This window comes from Rhinopithecus roxellana, chromosome 3, assembly GCF_007565055.1.
Source record: "Rhinopithecus roxellana isolate Shanxi Qingling chromosome 3, ASM756505v1, whole genome shotgun sequence".
NCBI classification, from domain to species: Eukaryota; Metazoa; Chordata; class Mammalia; order Primates; family Cercopithecidae; genus Rhinopithecus; species Rhinopithecus roxellana.
In genome coordinates, this window is record NC_044551.1 from 167,458,359 (window position 1) to 167,476,584 (window position 18,226).

Consider the following 18,226-nt stretch of genomic DNA (forward strand, 5'->3'; position numbering starts at 1 on the left):
AAGTAAATGCAGTTTGATTTACAAAATTAAGCTTGCATGCACTCTTTCAGACACAGATCAAAAAAGTAACTGTTTATACTTGGCATTGTAGATCCAGCAACTTTAAAAAGTGGCTGGCAGATTTAAAATTGAGCAGGTTTCTTTCCAGCAGTAGTCAGCCGTCCGGACAGAACCGTTCCTGTGATGGTGTTACACTGCTGGGAGAGGAATGTCTTGTCTTCATCCAGTTGCCTGCGCCACTGTTCTGGTGGCGTCTGGCACTGGTACAAGACAGACTGTGCTTCCCCGAGAGTGTGCTAAGCATTCACTTTGGCTGCTTAGTTCTAGTCTGGGAGCAGACAGAGAAAACAAAATTAAGAAGGTTTTTGAATGCTTTGGATGGAGAAAGGTACCTGCGTTCGTTTTTTTTTTTTTGTGTTGCTATAAAGGAATACATGAGACTGGGTAATTTATATTTGGCTCACATTTCTGCAGGCTGTATAAACATGACACCCGCATCTGTTTGGCTTCTGGTGAGGCCTCAGGAGGTTTTTACTCATGGCAGAAAGCAAAAGGGGAGCGGGCGTGTCATATGGCGAGAGAGGGAGCAAGAGAGAGAGAAGGAGGTAGGTGCCAGGCTCCTTTTAAACAAGCAGCTCTTGTGTACACTAACAACTACTTCACTCATTACTGTGGGGAGGTGTATTAGTCCATTTCCACGCTGCTGATAAAGACATACCTGAGACTGGGTAATTTATAAAGAGAGAGAGGTTTAATGGACTCACAGTTCCTCATGGCTGGGGAGGCCTCACCATAATGGTGGAGGACGAAAGGCAGTTCTTACATGGTGGCAGCAAGAGAGACTCAGAACCAAACAAAAGGGGTCTCCCCTTATAAAACCATCAGATCTCTTGAGACTTATTCACTACCACGAGAACAGTATGGGAGAACCGCCCCCATGATTCAGTTATCTCCCACCGGGCCCCTCCCACAATACATGGGAATTATGGGAGCTACAATTCAAGATGAAATTTGGGTGAGGACACAGCCAAACCGTATCAGGAGGGTACCAAGCCATCCATGAGGAATCCACTCCCATGACCCAAACACCTCCCACCAGGCCCCACCTCCATCATTGGGGATCACATTTCAACATAAGATTTGGAGGGGACAAGCAATCCAAACCATATCAGTACCATCTGAAAATCGGTCTTAAGGTTGCAGCTTCTATTCGTCCTGAGGATCAGAGAGGTTAGTAGTAGTATAGTGGAAAGATTTATTCACTGGCTGAGAGTCAGGAAACCGCTTATTTAATCTGTTCTTTGTTTTTATTATTTTGTTAAATGGAAGTTAGCTTTAAATGCCTTGACTAGATTTAGGTTCAACGCTTTTGGCTCTTTAGGTGTTACTGTAAACTGTGTATTGCCTCCCATCTGGAGAAACAGGATGTCTGGCTCTCCTATTTTTAGTAATGCTGATGTGATCGCTGAGTTCAGGTAATGACAGCCTGGTTCCTTCATTTGTAAAGTTCTTCTTATCAAGTGATTGTATCCATTGATGATCATAGCCTGAATTAATCATTTTAGTTGAAATGGCAAATGGTGATTTGCTGCTGCTGCTGGGTTTTTTTTTTTTTTTTTTTTTTTTCATTGAGACAGAATCTCACTCTTGTCACCTAGGCTGGAGTACAGTTGCACAGTCACGGCTAACTGCAGCATTGACTTCCCAGGATTAAGCGATCCTCCTGCCTCAGCCTCCCGAGTAACTGGAATTACAGTCTTGAGCCACCATACCCTAACATTTTTGTTTTTGAAACAGAGTCTCTGTCACCCAGCTGGAGTGCAGTGGCACCGTTATGGCTTACTGCAGCCTCGCACTCCTGGCTCCAGTGATCCTCCTGCCTCAACCTCCTGAGTAGCTGGACTACAGACACACACCGCCATGCCTGGCTAATTTTTTAATTTTTAAGAGAGACAAGGTCTCACTGTGTGGTCCATGTTTTGGCTGATTTTTAAAATGTTATTTATTTTTTATAGAGAGGGTCTCTTTCTGTGGCCCAGGCTGGAGAGTAGTGGTGTGATCATAGTTCACTGCTGCCTTGAATTCCTGGATCCAGAGATCGACCTGCCTCAGCCTCGCTAACAGCTGCAGGCACGCAGCACCACATGTGACTTTTAATTTTTGTAGAAACGAGGTCTCACCATCTTGCCTAAGTTGGGCTCAAACTCCTAGGCTCAAGTGATCCTCCCACTTTGGCCTTCCAGAGTGTTGGGTTTATGGCCATCAGCCACCATGCCCGGCCACAAATGATGATTTTTCCAGTTCTATTTTTATTTATTTATTTATTTTGAGACAGAGTCTCGCTCTATCACCCAGTCTAGAGTGCAGTGGCACGATCTCAACTCACTGCACCCCCTGCCTCCTGAATTCAAGTGATTCTCCCGCCTCAGCCTCCCAAGTAGCTGGGACTACAGGTGTATGCTACCACACCTGGCCAATTTTTGGTTACTTTTAGTAGAGATGGGTTTTCACCATATTGGCCAGGCTGGTCTCAAACTCCTGACTTCAGGGTGATCCACCTGCCTAGGCCTCCCAAAATGCTGGGATTACAGGTGTGAACCACCATGCTCGTCCAGTTTTTCAGTTGTCTTATTACCTCCGCATTTGATGAGCTGAAATGCTTCAATAAAAATAACTTTCCTGCCGGGCACAGTGGCTCAAGCCTGTAATCCCAGTACTTTGGGATGCTGAGGCAGGCAGATCACTTGAGCCCAGGAGTTCAAGACCAGCCTGGGCAATATTGTGAACCTTGTCTCTACAAAAAATACAAAAATTAGCCAGGCAAGGTGGCGCCCACCTGTAGTTTCAGCTATTCAGGAGGTTGAGGTAGGAGGAACACTTGAGCCTGGGAGGTGGAGGTTGTAGCCAGCCAAGATCGCACCACTGCACTCCAGCCTGGGTGACAGATCAAGACTCTGTCTCAAAAACAAACAAAAAAAACCTTTTCCTCATCAACAGGATGATTTAGTAGACTTGAAATACGGATCATGGGACCGGGCGTGGTGGCTCACGCCTCTAATCCCAGCACTTTGGGAGGCCAAGGCGGGCAGATCATGAGGTCAGGAGATCAAGGCCATCCTGGCTAACACGGTGAAACCCGTCTCTACTAACAATACAAAAAAATTAGCCAGCCATGGTGGCAAGCGCCTGTAGTCCCAGCTACTCAGGAGACTGAGGTAGGAGAATGGCATGAACCCAGGAGGTGGAGCTTGCAGTGAGCCGAGATTGTGCCTCCGTAAAAAAAAAAAGAAAGAAATACGGATCTTAAAAAAATATGGGAAAAGCAGAATATAGGTTTAATTCTTTTAATTTTCATAGTAAGATGTTGGTGGCCAAGTTCTAGGGTATTCAATGAGATTTTTTTTTAATTTTAAATAATTACATTTTTTATATTTTTTACCCTTTATATGGTTGTGTTTTTTTGTTTTTGTTTTTTGTTGGTTTATTTTTGTTTTGTTTTGTTTTTTGTCTGTGAGAGCCTGTTTAGGATGGCTTCTATGTACTTTTGATGTTAGTTTTCGGTAGTTTCCTTACTTTCTGGCCGTATCCAGGCAGCTCTTGTGTATTTTCCGTCCCAGACTTAGATTTAGCTGTTCCTTGAATTGCTTTCTGAATTCCCCACTAAAAGGATGTCTGGGCCGGGCGCGGTGGCTCAAGCCTGTAATCCCAGCACTTTGGGAGGCCGAGACGGGCGGATCATGAGGTCAGGAGATCGAGACCATCCTGGCTAATACGGTGAAACCCCGTCTCTACTAAAAAATACAAAAAACTAGCCGGGCGACGAGGCGGGCGCCTGTAGTCCCAGCTACTCGGGAGGCTGAGACAGGAGAATGGCGTGAACCCGGGAGGCGGAGCTTGCAGTGAGCTGAGAGCCGGCCACTACACTCCAGCCTGGGCGGCAGAGCAAGACTCCGTCTCAAAAAAAAAAAAAAAAAAAGGATGTCTGATACAGTAGTCAGTTCTCAGGCCCATTTGACCCTGGTTCTGTTCAGTGGAAATGGCATTTAAAAATCACGATCTGAGTGCTATGTGTGTTCATTGCTGCTGGGGTATAATTGCTTCTAAGCCTTTTCAGTGGGAAGAAGCAGGAAGTATGTATTTTTCAGAAGAAAAATAATCATAAGTTTGCATTAGTATTTTATCTTCAGATGTAACATTACAGAGTTTTTATTTCTTTGGTCATTTTTTTTCTTTTCTTTTTTTAGAGACAGAGTTTCACTCTGATTGCCAGGCTGGAGTGCAGTGGCGTGATCTCGGCTCACTGCAACCTCTGCCTCCTAGGTTCAAGCAATTCTTCTGCCGCAGCCTCCCGAGTAGCTGGTGTTACAGGTGCTTATCACCACGCCTGGCTAGTGTTTGTATTTTTAGTAGAGACAGGGTTTCACCATGTTGGTCAGGCTGATCTCGAACTCTTGACCTCATGATCCACCTACCTCGGCCTCCCAAAGTGCTGGGATTACAGGTGTGAGCCTCTGTGCCTGGCAAAATACTTTCAAGATAACACCAGTATAACTAATAGATATGAGTTCATCAAGTGCTGTTTTCTGAGGTCACGTAAAATAACAGCTGGTACAGTGGTATGTGCCTGTAATCCCAGCTGCTTGGTGGGGTGAGGCAGAAGGATCTCTTGAACTCTGGAGTTTGAGACATGCCTCGGCAATATAGCAAGACCTCATCTCAAATAATAATAATAATAATAATATTTTTTTTTTTTGAGACAGGGTCTCACTGTTGGTCAGGCTGGAGGGCAGTGTTGTGATCTTAGCTCACTGCAACCTCTGCCTCCCGGCTCAAGCAGTCCTCCCACCTCAGCCTCCTGAGTAGCTAGGACTATAGGTGTGTGCCACCATGCCTTGCTAATTTTTAAATTTTGTATGGAGACAGTGTTTTGCTGTGTTGCCCAAGCTGGTCTCAAACTCCTGGGCTCAAGTGATCCACCCGCTTCGGCCTCCCAGAGTGCTGGGATTACAGGTGTGAGCCACTGCATCCGCCCTGGAATTATTGTTATTATTTCCTCTGGCAGTTTTGTCACCAGTTTGATAATACAGTTAGACTAAGTTGTTTGTGTTCAAATTATTGTATTTTTTTCTGTCTTATTTGCTGCTGTTTTTTGAATATATAAAACATTTCCAAAGTCAAATTATGAACAAGATATATTCAGAGAAATCTATCCTTTCACTGTTTCGTATTTTGCAAAGATTAAGCAAATACATAATTCATTCATATGTACATACACACATACACACTGCTGTTACAGAAAAGATATCAGCTACATATACTATTCTGTGCCTTCGTTTATTCATTGAACAATATATACTAGAGATTGCTGCATACTGATGTATAGAGATCTTTCTCATCTCTTTAACCATTGATAATCCTTTTGGATTATTTCCAGTCTTTTGCTATTACTGATAAAGCCACAGTGCCATCCTATGCATATGCCATTTTCTGTTTTTGCTGTTGATCTTTAACATAGCCTCCTTGAAAATGGAATCTCTGGTTTAAAGATATATATAATTTTTCTAGATACTGCTGCATTGTCTTCCATAGAGATTATACTGTTTTGCATTCCCATCAACAGTATATGAGTGGCCAGGCGCGGTGGCTCGCACCTGTAATCCCAGCACTTTGGGAGGCCAAGGCAGGAGGATCATGAAGTCAGGAGATCAAGACCATCCTGGCTAACACGGTGAAACCCCATCTCTAAAAAAATACAAAAAAAATTAGCCGGGCATGGTGGCAGATGCCTGTAGTCCCCCTGCTACTTGGGAGGCTGAGGCAGGAGAATGGTGTGAACCATTTGGGAGGTGGAGCTTGCAGTGAGCTGAGATTGCGCCACGCGCTCCAGCCTGGGCAACACAGCGAGACTCCATCTCAAACAAACAAACAAACAGTATATGAGTTTCTGTTTCTCCACAACCTGAATTTTGCCAATTTAATTTCCGCTTCAATATATATATTTTATTTATATGTTTATACATATGTGTCTGTGTGTGTGTGTTTTAATTTAAGAGACGGGGTCTCACTGTGTTACCCAGGCTGGTCTCGAACTCCTGGCCTCAAGCGATCCTCCCACCTTGGCTTCCCAAAGTGCTGGGATTATAGGCATGAACCAGTGTGCCTGGCAATAATACCAATTTTTTTTAACCTGCCTTTTTCATCAAGTTATGTTTTCTACTCTTTATTTCAACTGTAGTGAGTGTTAGGTAAGGCTATTGATTAGGGTTTAAAGCTGAGAACTTCAGGCCTCAGTTGGATCTAGTTCCAGCATTGCTTTTCACTTCTCTGAGTTTCATTTCCTTCCATGATAATGAGAGAATTGGGCCCTTTGACACTAAATAACACTGAGTGGGTGGATCTGAAGACATTTTATATGCTTATTCTTTTCACTGTCATATCTCTGTCAACCTGATTAATTGACAGATTACTCATGTTTTCACTCTGGTCCACAGTACGTACTTGGACTGCTTGAAACCCTTATACTAAACATGGTTCCTTTAAAAGCAATATGCCAGGAAGTAGGAGGGCAAGCCAGGCGATCCCTAATTATGAACATCATGTCATGCCTATTCTGCGTTTAACAGAATTACAATGGTATCGTAACCTAAGACTTTGGAGGTAACACATCAAAAGATCTAATCTCTGCCTAGCATTAGAACAGACACACTCTTAAGACAGGCTGGCGCGGTGGCTCAAGCCTGTAATCCCAGCACTTTGGGAGGCCGAGATGGGCGGATCACAAGGTCAGGAGATCGAGACCATCCTGGCTAACACGGTGAAACCCCGTCTCTACTAAAAAATACAAAAAAAAAAAACTAGCCGGGCGACGTGGCGGGCGCCTGTAGTAGTCCCAGCTACTCGGGAGGCTGAGGCAGGAGAATGGCGTAAACCCGGGAGGCAGAGCTTGCAGTGAGCTGAGATCCGGCCACTGCACTCCAGCCTGGGTGACAGCGAGACTCCATCTCAAAAAAAACAAAAACAAACAAAAAAAAGACAGGCTGACTTCACTTTTTGGATGGTAAAGTCAAAGGATTGAGCTCTGTTTAACCTTTTGAATTTTGAACTTTTACCTAATGGTGAGATGATAAAGGAGTTTAGAAAGTAGATTTAGGTCTGACCTCACCTGATAAGGAAAAATGTTTGATTTTGTACATGATCTCTTTTAAGAGGCCAGATTTGGAAAGTAGGTGTAAGCCAGACATGGTGTTCAACAGAGAAAAATGAGGACCAGTTATGAAAGCTTTAGAATAATTTTATATTGATGGAATGGAATCAATCCAAAGAACACACTGTTAAATACATAGCTGATCTTTTGCTGCTTTGATCGATGTAATTGTCATGATTTTCTTTCCCGAATTGAAGAACCGAACCACAGCCTGATGAGAGACCGAGTTACAGCACGTTATGTTTATTGGCTGGAAATAAACGCATCCAGTACTCCTAAGAGCAGTGCTCACTCCATCCCTGGCTTTGCCAGTCTTGTCTACTTCCCTTAGATTCCTGAGTGTGACTTCATAAGATGTATGTGGGACTCTAACGTCAAGGTTGCTGTTTTTGTTGATGTTCACTTTCCTGCAGCCTTGTGGGGTGTGCTGCTACTATGGAATTTCCTTGGAGGAGTGGCTTCGGCTTCAGACCCAGTGTCCTGGAAGTTACTTGGTTTAGCACAGCATTGTTACCTGATAGATGATCTGAGATGGTTGACCACAGTCTGAAGGCATAGAAATGCTATCTATTTTATTATAAAGTCCGGGCCAGGAAAGAAATAGAGGATATTGATAATTAGGCCTCTGCCCTGTGGGAGCTGTTTTTCTACGCATTCCAAAAATACTTGAGTGCTTGTGAGGTGTCTAGTACTGAAGTAGGGATTTCAAAGAAGACGGGGCTGCAAAGGGGTTTGTGATCTGTTGGGATGTTGAAGTAAGCCATACTTGGGAGAAGTTCAACAGTGCAACGTGTTGTGTGGTTAAAAAGTTTATCTTTTACTCTGAGTACTCTGGCTGGGTATCCTGCTGCCATTTCAAACTCAGCCATGTCTCCATTTCAGTTCCCGATATCATAGTTTGCCTTGTCAGGGTCAGAACCTGTCGCGTCATTTTTTTCTCCTCTTCCTCAAATCCATCTGCTCTCGTTATATCTCTTGTGTCTGCCCTTCCCTTCCATTCCTCCTTCAGGTACCCTCATTTCTGCCCCCACTTAACTACAGTTCTGAATTATGGCAGGGGCTCATCTGGTCTCCCTGGTTCTACCCTCATCTATCTACAGAACACCACCCTGTTTATCTTCCTGGTGGAGGAACTTCCTGAAATAGATCAGCTTGCCTCAGAAACTGTCAGTAGCTCTCTATGGCCTGCAGCAGGGTGTTTTGTTTTGTTTTGTTTTGTTTTTTTGTTTTGTTTAACCTAAGGTCTCTGACTGTAGACAGTACATGCCCCTTGAAATGCGATATAAAATGTTGTAAGCACACAACTTTTGCCAGGGTCACCAGCAGTCCCACGAGCCACAACAGATAAGAACAGCTAACCTGCAGGCCATGTCCACCTCTCTGACTTGACTGTCAAGGCCTTCCCACCCCAGTCTGCCTTCCTTCTCACTACTTTCCCCTCCAGGCCCTAGTGGTGTGGGCCCTACTGTTTTCATGTTCTTGACCTCATTAGCTTTACTTGGTTTTTCCTGACTCTCACTACCCTACCACATTCATTAACTTAGAAAACAACTTAATAAATATACTCTCCTGTCAAAATTCCTTCGCTTTCTTGCCTCAGTTCACCCATTCTCTCTTAATTCTTTCTGATGCTTTCTCTTTCAGTGCCCAGCTGGCAAATCCTAGCACATCCTTCCTTGGCTACTTTGTTTCAAAGTGATTTCTTTTCTTTCTAAACATATTTAGCTCTCCAGTTTTTGCCATTCGTTTGGTACATTGCCTTGAATTGTTAAATACACGCTTAACTCCTTGTATTTAATCTCCTACAATATATAACCTTACATATCATGGTAAAGAAGGAATTACTTTGCAAATTTATCTAAAATTTTTAAAAAGATAAAATTTAAGCCTAATATATCGTTGAATAAATATGTTCACTTACTCTTCCCCAAACAGATTTCTTGGTTCTAGACTTAATATTTTTATGTTATCTTCATTGCCAGTTTTGTCTCTTTTTTTTGAGACAGAGTCTCACTCTGTTGCCCAGGCTGGAGTATAGTGGCACAGTCTTGGCTCACTGCAAACTCCACCTCCCGGGTTCAAGCGATTCTTGTGCCTCAGCCTCCCGAGTAGCTGGGATTATAGGAATGTGCCACCATACCCGGCTAATTTTTGTATTTTTAGTAGAGACGGGGTTTCACCATGTTGTACAGGCTGGTCTTGAACTCCTGATCTCAGGTGATCCGCCCCGCCTCCCAGAGTGCTGGAATTGCAGATGTGAGCTACCGCACCTGGCATATTGGCAGGTTTTTGTTTGTTTATTTGAGATGGAATCTCGCTCCGTTGCCCAGGCTGGAGTGCAATGACACAATCTCGGCTCACTGCAGCATTGACCTCCCAGGTTCAAGCGATTCTCCTGCCTCAGCCTCCCGTATAGCTGGGACTACAGCCACGCACCACCACACCTGGCTAATTTTTGTGTTTATTTATTTATTTATTTGAGACAGAGTCTTGCTCTGTCTGTCGCCCAGGCTGGAGTGCAGTGGTGTGATCTCGGCTCACGGAAATCTGCCTCCCGGGTTCACACCATTCTCCTGCCTCAGCCTCCCGAGTAGCTGGGACTATAGGTGCCCACCACCACACCTGGCTAATTTTTTGTATTTTTAGTAGACACGGGGTTTCACTGTGTTAGCCAGGATGGTCTTGATCTCCTGACCTCATGATCCGCCCGCCTCGGCTTCCCAAAGTGCTGCGATTCCAGGCGTGAGCCACAGCGCCCGGCCTAATTTTTGTTTTTGTTTTTGTTTTTTTTTAGTAGAGATGGGGTACATCATGTTGGCCAGGCTGTTCTCAAACTCCTGACCTCAAGTGGTCCACCCACCACGGCCTCCCAAAGTGCTGGGATTACAGGCATGAGCCACCGCATCCGTCCTTTTGTCAGTTTTATCTGATAATAACCTTATGACTCCTTTATTTTGCAAAACGAGAATATGGACCCTTTGATTAAGTTCTCCAGCCCCACCCCCAGTCAGCTATTTTGTAACAAAGATGATAAGAATACATGCTTCCTTGCTGGGCACAGTGGCTCACACCTGTAATCCCAGCACTTTGGGAGGCCAAGGTGGGCGAATCACGAGGTCAGGAGATCGAGACCATCCTGGCTAACACAGTGAAACTCGGTGTCTACTAAAAAATACAAAAAATTAGCCAGGTGTGGTGGCGGGCACCTGTAGTCCCAGCTACTCAGGAGTCTGAGGCAGGAGAATGGCGTGAACCCGGGAGGCAGAGCTTGCAGTGAGTTGAGATCACGCCACTGCACTCCAGCCTGGACAACAGAGCAAGACTCCATCTCCAAAAAAAAAAAAACTACATGCTTCCTTAATGTACTCCAAAATCAGCCGGGCGCAGTGGCTCCCACTTGTAATCCCAGCGCTTTGGGAGGCTGAGATGGGCAGATTGCTCGAGCCCAGAATTTCGAGACCAGCCTGGGTAACATGGCGAAACCCCATCTCAACAACAACAAAAAAATACAAAAATTAGCCAGATGTGGTGGCACACGCCTGTAGTCCCAGCTACTTGGGAGGCTGAGATGGGAGGAACTTGAGCCTGGGAGGTGGCAGTTGCAGTGAGCCATGATGGTGCCACTGCATTTACTCCAGCCTGGGTGACAGGGGAAGACCCTGTCTCAAGAATAAATAAATAAAAATAAAAATTTATTGCAAAATCAAACTACATGACTTTGCTGTTTAACATAATGCACATTTACATTTTATTTATTTATTTATTTATTTATTTATTATGAGACAGAGTCTTACTCTGACACCCAGGCTGAAGTGCAGTGGTGTGATCTCAGCTCACTGCAACCTCCGCCTCCTGGGTTCAAGCCATTCTCCTGCCTTAGCCTTCCAGGTGGCTGGAACTACAGGCATGCACCACCATGCCTGGCTAATTTTTCTGTATTTTTAGTAGAGATGGAGGTCTACCATGCTGGCCAGGCTGATCTCGAACTCCTGACCTCAAATGATCTGCCTGCCTCGCCCTCCCAAAGTGCTGGGATTACAGACATGAGCCACTGTACCCGGCCTACATTTATTTTAAACTGGTATCATTGATCTTGAGTGAAAACTATCCCCCATTTATATATGGTTTTTCAAAAGTGAAGGCCTATTTCTCCCTTTTTTGATTGTTGCTTTGTCAAAAAATGCCTGTACTATGAAGTCTAATCAGTGTGTTCTTCGTGGAAAATTAACAGACAGACCATACGTATTCACTACTTCAGTATTCTCAGATAAAATTTATTTTATTGGCTGGGTGTGATGGCTCATGCCTGTAATCCCAGAACTTTGGGAAGCCAAGACAAGAGGATACCTGAGCTCAGGAGTTTGAGACCAGCCTGGGCAATATAGCAAGACTCCATTTCTATGAAAAATTTAAAAATCAGCTGGGCATGATGGCTCATGCCTGTAATCCCAGCACTTTGGGAGGCTGGGGTGGGCAGAATGCTTGAGCCCAGGAGTTGGAGCCCAACCTGGGCAACATGATTAAACCCTGTCTCTACAAAAAAAAATATAAAAATTAGCTGAGTGTGTTCGTGTGCACCTGTAGTTCCAGCTACTTGGGAGGCTGAGATAGGAGGATCATTTGGGCTCAGGAGATTGAGGCTGCAGGGAGCCAAGATCCTGCCACTGCACTCCAGCCTGGATGGCAGAGCAAGACCCTGTGTCAAAAAAATACATATATATGGTGTTGAATTTAAACTGCTAGAAAAAGAAAAGTGTCATTTGTCACCTACACTTGAGATAGCCAGAACGGGGAGCAAGCTAGCGGGCAGCCTCCAGTACGAGACCAATGCAAGGAGCCCGCTCCCCAGGAGCCTGGCCCCAGAGCAGAGTTCGCCGTGCCTGTGGGAACCTCCCCTCCATGCTGTAAGAGGGAAGGGAAAACTACAGACTCTTGAAACTGCAATGAAATCATTAGATTCCAGCACCATCAGTCTCAGTCAGCTTCATTCTTCCTGCGTTCTGTAACAGAGTGTTACTTGTGCTCCTCATTTCAGCAGTGTCCTTGGTTACTGGACCTTTTGCCACAGCCCTGCAAAACCTGGCCAAACTTGCACCAAGTTGATTATCCTGTGTTTCATATTTTGTTGACCATCTATGCATTTTAAAGTATTGGCCTCGTTAACTTTCTTGATGTTAACTTTTTGCCTTCCTGAGGAATGTATGAGGACTAGTTACCAGAATGGTTTCGTTTTGCAGGTCGCAAGAAGAGAATGCCTTCTAGATGCAAAATCACCTCCAAACCTGCTACCTTTCTTGACTTGCCTGTTTTGGCCATCAGCTGCCTTAAATGTTAACAGCACATTTGAATGCCTTATTCTACAATGCAGCGTGTTTTCCTTTGCCTTTTTTACAATTTGGTGAATTACGTGCCTACGTAACCTGAACTGTGCCGACTCCACAAGACGATTATGCACTCTTCTAAGATAGAAGATGCTGTTCTTCTGAGAGATACATTACTCTCTCCTTGGAATCTGTGGATTTGAAGATGGCTCCTGCCTTCTCACCTGGGAATCAGTGAAGTGTTGAGAAACTGCTGCAAGACAAACAAGACTCCAGTGGGGTGGTCAGTAGGAGAGCACGTTCAGAGGGAAGAGCCATCTCAACAGAATCACACCAAACATACTTTCAGGATGAATTTCTTATTTCTGCCATCTTTTGGAATAAATATTTTTCTCCTTTCTATGGAAATCTGGGTTCAGTGTTTGTAAAATTCACTTTTATAAGCTTTTCTATTGCTACATGATGCCTTTTAAAAAAATGATTTTGTAGTCTAAACTTAGGTTGGGTATATAAACCCTTCCATGTAGCTTGAGATGCCTGAAAAGACTGGTAAGTGCTTTTCTTAATCATTCAGTAACCATTTGAGTGCCTGCTGCAGCCAAGGCACTGGAGGGATCAAAGATGTGTAAATTGGAGTCCCTGCAAGTTCAGAAGCTATTTGGAGAGATAAGGTTAGTATACACAGAACTGTAATATAAGGCTGTGTTGGAGCATTGTCCTTAAAGATGGTAGCATGATGAGCAGGCCAAGGATATCTGCCAGCCACAGAACAAGGCAGCAAATGCTCCTGAAATGGAACCATCACAGCGTCAGACACAGGACTGAAGAAGTCAAGAGTGATTAAAAAGCCAGGGACAGGAGACGATAATTTTGTGTTTCAGTAGCAGGCATCTCGATATACTAATTTGAGGGCTTTATGACTTTCAAGAAATTAAAAATTAAAATGAACCTAAATTTTTACCAGCTCATGGCTTTTTGATAGCCAGCCAAGAATGGATTTCCTGTTTTGCAGTTTGTACTCTTCTATTCCTCCCAAACTGTCTGAACTCATTACTTTGCTATTCTTATGACCAAAGTGAGTTTCAAGTTGAAGTGACTCTCCTGCTCTCATTTCTTTTCATTCTTTAGTCTTGTGCAGTCTGTTAGGCAACTCCATACTTTACATTTCCAGCAGGAGGGCCACATTAGCTAATTTAAAACATTGATGATTTAGAGTTGAAGGGGCCATGGTGATACAGGCTAACTCCATCATTTTATAGATCAGGAAGCTGAGCCCAGACAGGGAGAATTTCTCGCCCAGCTTAATGCAGTTGGTCAGAGGCAGACAGGGGAGTAGGATCCATGTTTTCTTTCTTTCTTTTTTTTCTTGAGACAGAGTCTCGCTCTGTCGCCCAGGCTGGAGTGCAGTGGTGCTATCTCAGCTCCCTGCAACCTCTGCCTCCCGGGTTCAAGCAATTCTCTTGCCTCAGCCTCCCAAGTAGCTGGGATTACAGGCATGTGCCACCACCCCCGGCTACTTTCTGTATTTTTAGTAGAGACGGGGTTTCACCATGTTGGCCAGGCTGGTCTTGAACTCCTGACCTTGTGATCTACTCACCTCAGCCTCCCAAAGTGCTGGGATTACAGGTGTGAGCCACCGCGCCCAGCCAGGATCCATGTTTTCTAATTTTCACACTAGAGCACTTTTCACAGGCTACCCTGCCTCCCTCAGAGTTGCCTTGGCCAGGAGCCAACTCTGGGTCTCGGGGTGGGAGGGAAGAATTTGCCATTACAGATTACCAAGCTGTCTCTCACCAGAACAACTTACATGACCCTTAGTCAGTATTTGTCATCTAAGAAAGCAATGCTGGTGGTTACTGCGGCTACATAAAAGGATGCCACAGTCTTTGAGCTCTGACGGTGTGAGGAAGTGTGACTCCAATGCAGCTGTGTTTCCAGATTCTACAAGTCAAGCCCTGCAGCCCATCATCACTGGGGGTCAGTCTGAAACCTTCCCCACTCCCACCCTACACTGCTTTCCAGCAGATTGCAAGGTTTTTGAAACAATGTTTTCCAAGTTGAGCCTCATGGTGCCTTCATGTGGCAGCACTTCCTTTGAGTGTGGCTTTTCTCTATCTTGAGTTGAGTTTATGCATCCGCTGACAGGGAGCCTGCCTAGGTTCGGCACAGCAGATCTTAGCTGTGGGGCGCCTTCCGGCAGTGATGGAGGGTAGCTTTGGGGGGTTCTTCGCATTGCTTATCACAGTTTGGCACGTTTTTAATTACATGGCACAGTTGAAGGCAGAAGCCATGACCCTGACTGATTCAGGGTTATGAGTTCTGCCTTGTTCTGTCAGTTGGTAGCGGTCCATTTTTTTTTCAGAAGCCCCATTTGTCTTTTCTTTTTCTTTTTTTTTTTTTTTTTTTTTTTTTTGAGATGGAGTCTCGCTCTGTCGCCCAGGCTGGAATGCAGTGGCGCAATCTCGGCTCACTGGAATCTCTGTTTCCCGGGTTCGCGCTGTTCTCCTGCCTCAGCCTCCCGAGTCGCTGGGACTACAGGCACCCGCCACCACGCCTAGCTAATTTTATGTATTTTTAGTGGAGATGGCGTTTTACTGTGTTGGCCAGGCTGGTGTCGAACTCCTGACCTCAGGTTATCCACTTACCTTGGCCTCCCAAAGTGCTGGGATTATAGGAGTGAGCCACTGCACCCTGCCATCATACTATTGAAATGAGGGAATGACGAAATCACCTCAGGTTTTGTGAGGGGAAATTCAGTAAGTCTCCTTTGCCTAGGAAGTCACTTTACCCTTGAGCCCTAGTTATCTCATTTATTAAATTGAGAAGATTCAATGCCATTAATACATAAACCCAGACATATGTTCTCTCCTCACCTCACCCTTAATAATGGAACTGTTTTCTTACAACATGATCAGGCATCTGAGATGGATGTTGGTGAATCATATTTTCCTAACCGTTCCCTTACTCCATCCAGTGTTTGTCAGGACCCAGACTGGAAGGACCTCCATTTAGCCCTTTCAGAGGGTACCGAAAATGTTCCTGTGCTCCAGAGCCCTTCCAGGCGAACGCGATGTGGCCTCCTGGGACCATCAGGAGATGGTCCTAGCAGAAGTCCTAGGTGTGCCATCTTACTCCATCATTTGCTAGCTATGTAACGGGGCAGATCATTTAATTTCTGACTCTCAGTGTTTTCATCTGTAAAACAGGGATAATGCATGCCTTTTCTACTATATGAGGTTGTTACCAAATGAGATTTTGGCGGGGAAGATGATTTGTGAATTATAATAATACATCAAGAGTATTTTCCAAATGACCAAATCCCCAGGGTGCGTTGACAGTACTTTTAAGATAGGACCCAGAGAGGGGCTGGGCGCGGTGACTCACACCTGTAATCCCAGCACTTTGGGAGGCTGAGGCAGGTGGATCACGAGGTCAGGAGATCGAGATCATTCTGGCTAACACGATCTACTAAAAAAATACAAAAAACTAGCCGGGGGAGGTGGCGGGCGCCTGTAGTCCCAGCTACTCGGGAGGCTGAGGCAGGAGAATGGCGTGAACCTGGGAGGCGGAGCTTGCAGTGAGCTGAGATCCGGCCACTGCACTCCAGCCTGGGCGATAGAGCGAGACTCCGTCTCAAAAAAAAAAAAAAAAAAAAAAAAAAAGCCGGGCATGGTGGCGGACACCTGTAGTCCCAGCCACTCCGGAGGCTGAGGCAGGAGAATTGCTTGAACCCGGGAGGCGAAGGTTGCAGTGAGCTGAGATCGGGCCACTGCACTCCAGCCTTGGTGACAGAGCAAGCCTCCGTCTCAAAAAAAAAAAAAAGATAGGACCCAGAGGGAGAGCCAAGTGATTTTTTTTTTTCTATGTAGGATTACACTTTGGGTTTTTTGTGTTTTGTTTTGTTTGAGACAGAGTTTTGCTCTTGTTGCCCAGGCTGGAGTACAATGGCGTGATCTCGGCTCGCTGCAGCCTCCACCTCCCAGGTTCAAGCAGTTCTGCCGCAGCCTCCCAAGCAGGTGGGATTATAGTCACCTGCCGCCACGCCCGGCTTTTTGTATTTTTGGTAGAGACGGGTTTTCACCATGTTGGCCAGGGTGGTCTTGAACTCCTGATCTCAGGTGATCCGTCCCCCCTTGACCTCCCAAAGCGCTGGGATTACAGGTGTGAGCTACTGTGCCTAGCCTATGGTTACACTTTTGATTAGTCATTTGTACCTGGAGGTAGAGGTTTACAGAAAAATAAAAGGCACCCTTATTAGGCCCCCAGGCCTGAGTTCAGAACCAGAGCCTAAGTGGCTGGACCACACCTTTTCTGCCCTTCCAGGTTCTACCAACTCTTATACCAGGATGGAAGTATTTCTGGCATGATTTTGAAGATGAAGTGTGAGGATTGATTGGTTTCTTTTAGCACCGTTTTTGTTGTTTTCTTTAAACATATAATGATGTCTAGACATGTGTCACTACCCCAACTTAATATTTTATCTTTTCTTTGATGTTGCTTCAAAAGTAGCACCTTTTTGTTTAACCTTTTTTTTTTAAAGCAATGGTAGGTGTTTGGTCATGCTGAAGTAAATTTAGAATTTGAGAAATGATTTAAAATTGTTGCCAAGAATCATGAAAAATCTGGCAAGAGTTAACTGCTCCTTTATTAACATAAATTATATTTTAAAATATGTGTCTACACATTTTAGAAGTTTCATACTCCCATCCTCTATGCAAAAATTCTTTTTGGTTTGGGAGAACATATGTGTTTAATATGGAGATGGAGGCCACGCGCGATGGCTCACACCTGTAATTGCAGCACTTTGGGAGGCCAAGGCTGGCAGATCACCTGAGGTCGGGAGTTCAAGACCAGCCTGACCAACAGGGAGAAACCCCATCTTTACTAAAAATACAAAATTAGCCAGGTATGATGACACATGCCTGTGATCCCAGCTATTCGGGAGGCTGAGGCAGGAGAATCGCTTGAACTCAGGAGGCAGAGGTTGCAGTGAGCCAAGATGGTGCCATTGCACTGCAGCCTGAGCAACGAAAGCGAAACTCCACCTCAAAAAAAAAAAAAAAAAAAAAAAAAAATAGTCCGCTATGGTGGTGGGTGCCTGTAATTCCAGCTACTAGGGAGGCTGAGGCAGGTGAATCGCTTGAACCTGGGAGGTGGAGGCTGCAGTGAGCCAAGATCGCGCCACTGCACTCCAGTCTGGGCAACGCAGTGAGACTCCATCTCAAAAACAACAACAACAAAAATGGAGATGGAGACTACAGCAACGTTACGTGTTACTTTTCCCATGGCCCTTTTATTTCAACTTTCTCTCAAGAGTTAAGTGGATGAAATTAATTGCAGAAAATTCATAATTTTCAAAGGAAAGCACAACATAAAACATTATTGTAAAGAATGCTTATCACAGTACAGTTAACTAGAAATAACCTAATGCCGACGTAAGGAGCTGTTTAAATCACGTTGCTGCATCCAAATGAAGTAAAATCAATTTTGTTTTCAAAATATATGCCTAGAAAAGAGACAGAGAAAAGAACAAAATTACTAGCGTTGCTTGCCTCTAGATGGTAATTACAAGTCATCTTATTTTTTGTTTTCCTTTTCAGCATTTTTTCCAATGAAAATGTCATAGTGCAGTAAAAAGAAACAATAGAAGTTACCTTAATAGCAAAAGGTAATGGTCAGAATATTATGTTACAGGAAAAAA

The 18,226-nt window shown here is 44.6% G+C and overlaps 1 protein-coding gene and 1 non-coding gene across 2 annotated transcripts in view; both read left to right on the forward strand.

Annotated features, from left to right (window-relative positions):
• The window catches only part of ATP6V0E1 (ATPase H+ transporting V0 subunit e1), a 48,270-nt gene extending 35,335 nt beyond the window's left edge, over positions 1–12,935 (forward strand). The window contains exon 4 of the mRNA XM_010373328.1: positions 12,442–12,935. The gene's annotated coding sequence lies outside the window, so the exon portion shown is untranslated. The remainder of the gene's footprint in view (positions 1–12,441) is intronic.
• On the forward strand, positions 144–343 carry LOC115896674. The gene has a single exon (XR_004056579.1). It is a non-coding gene; the product is annotated as a small nucleolar RNA SNORA74 (small nucleolar RNA).
• Positions 12,936–18,226: the final 5,291 nt, after the last annotated feature.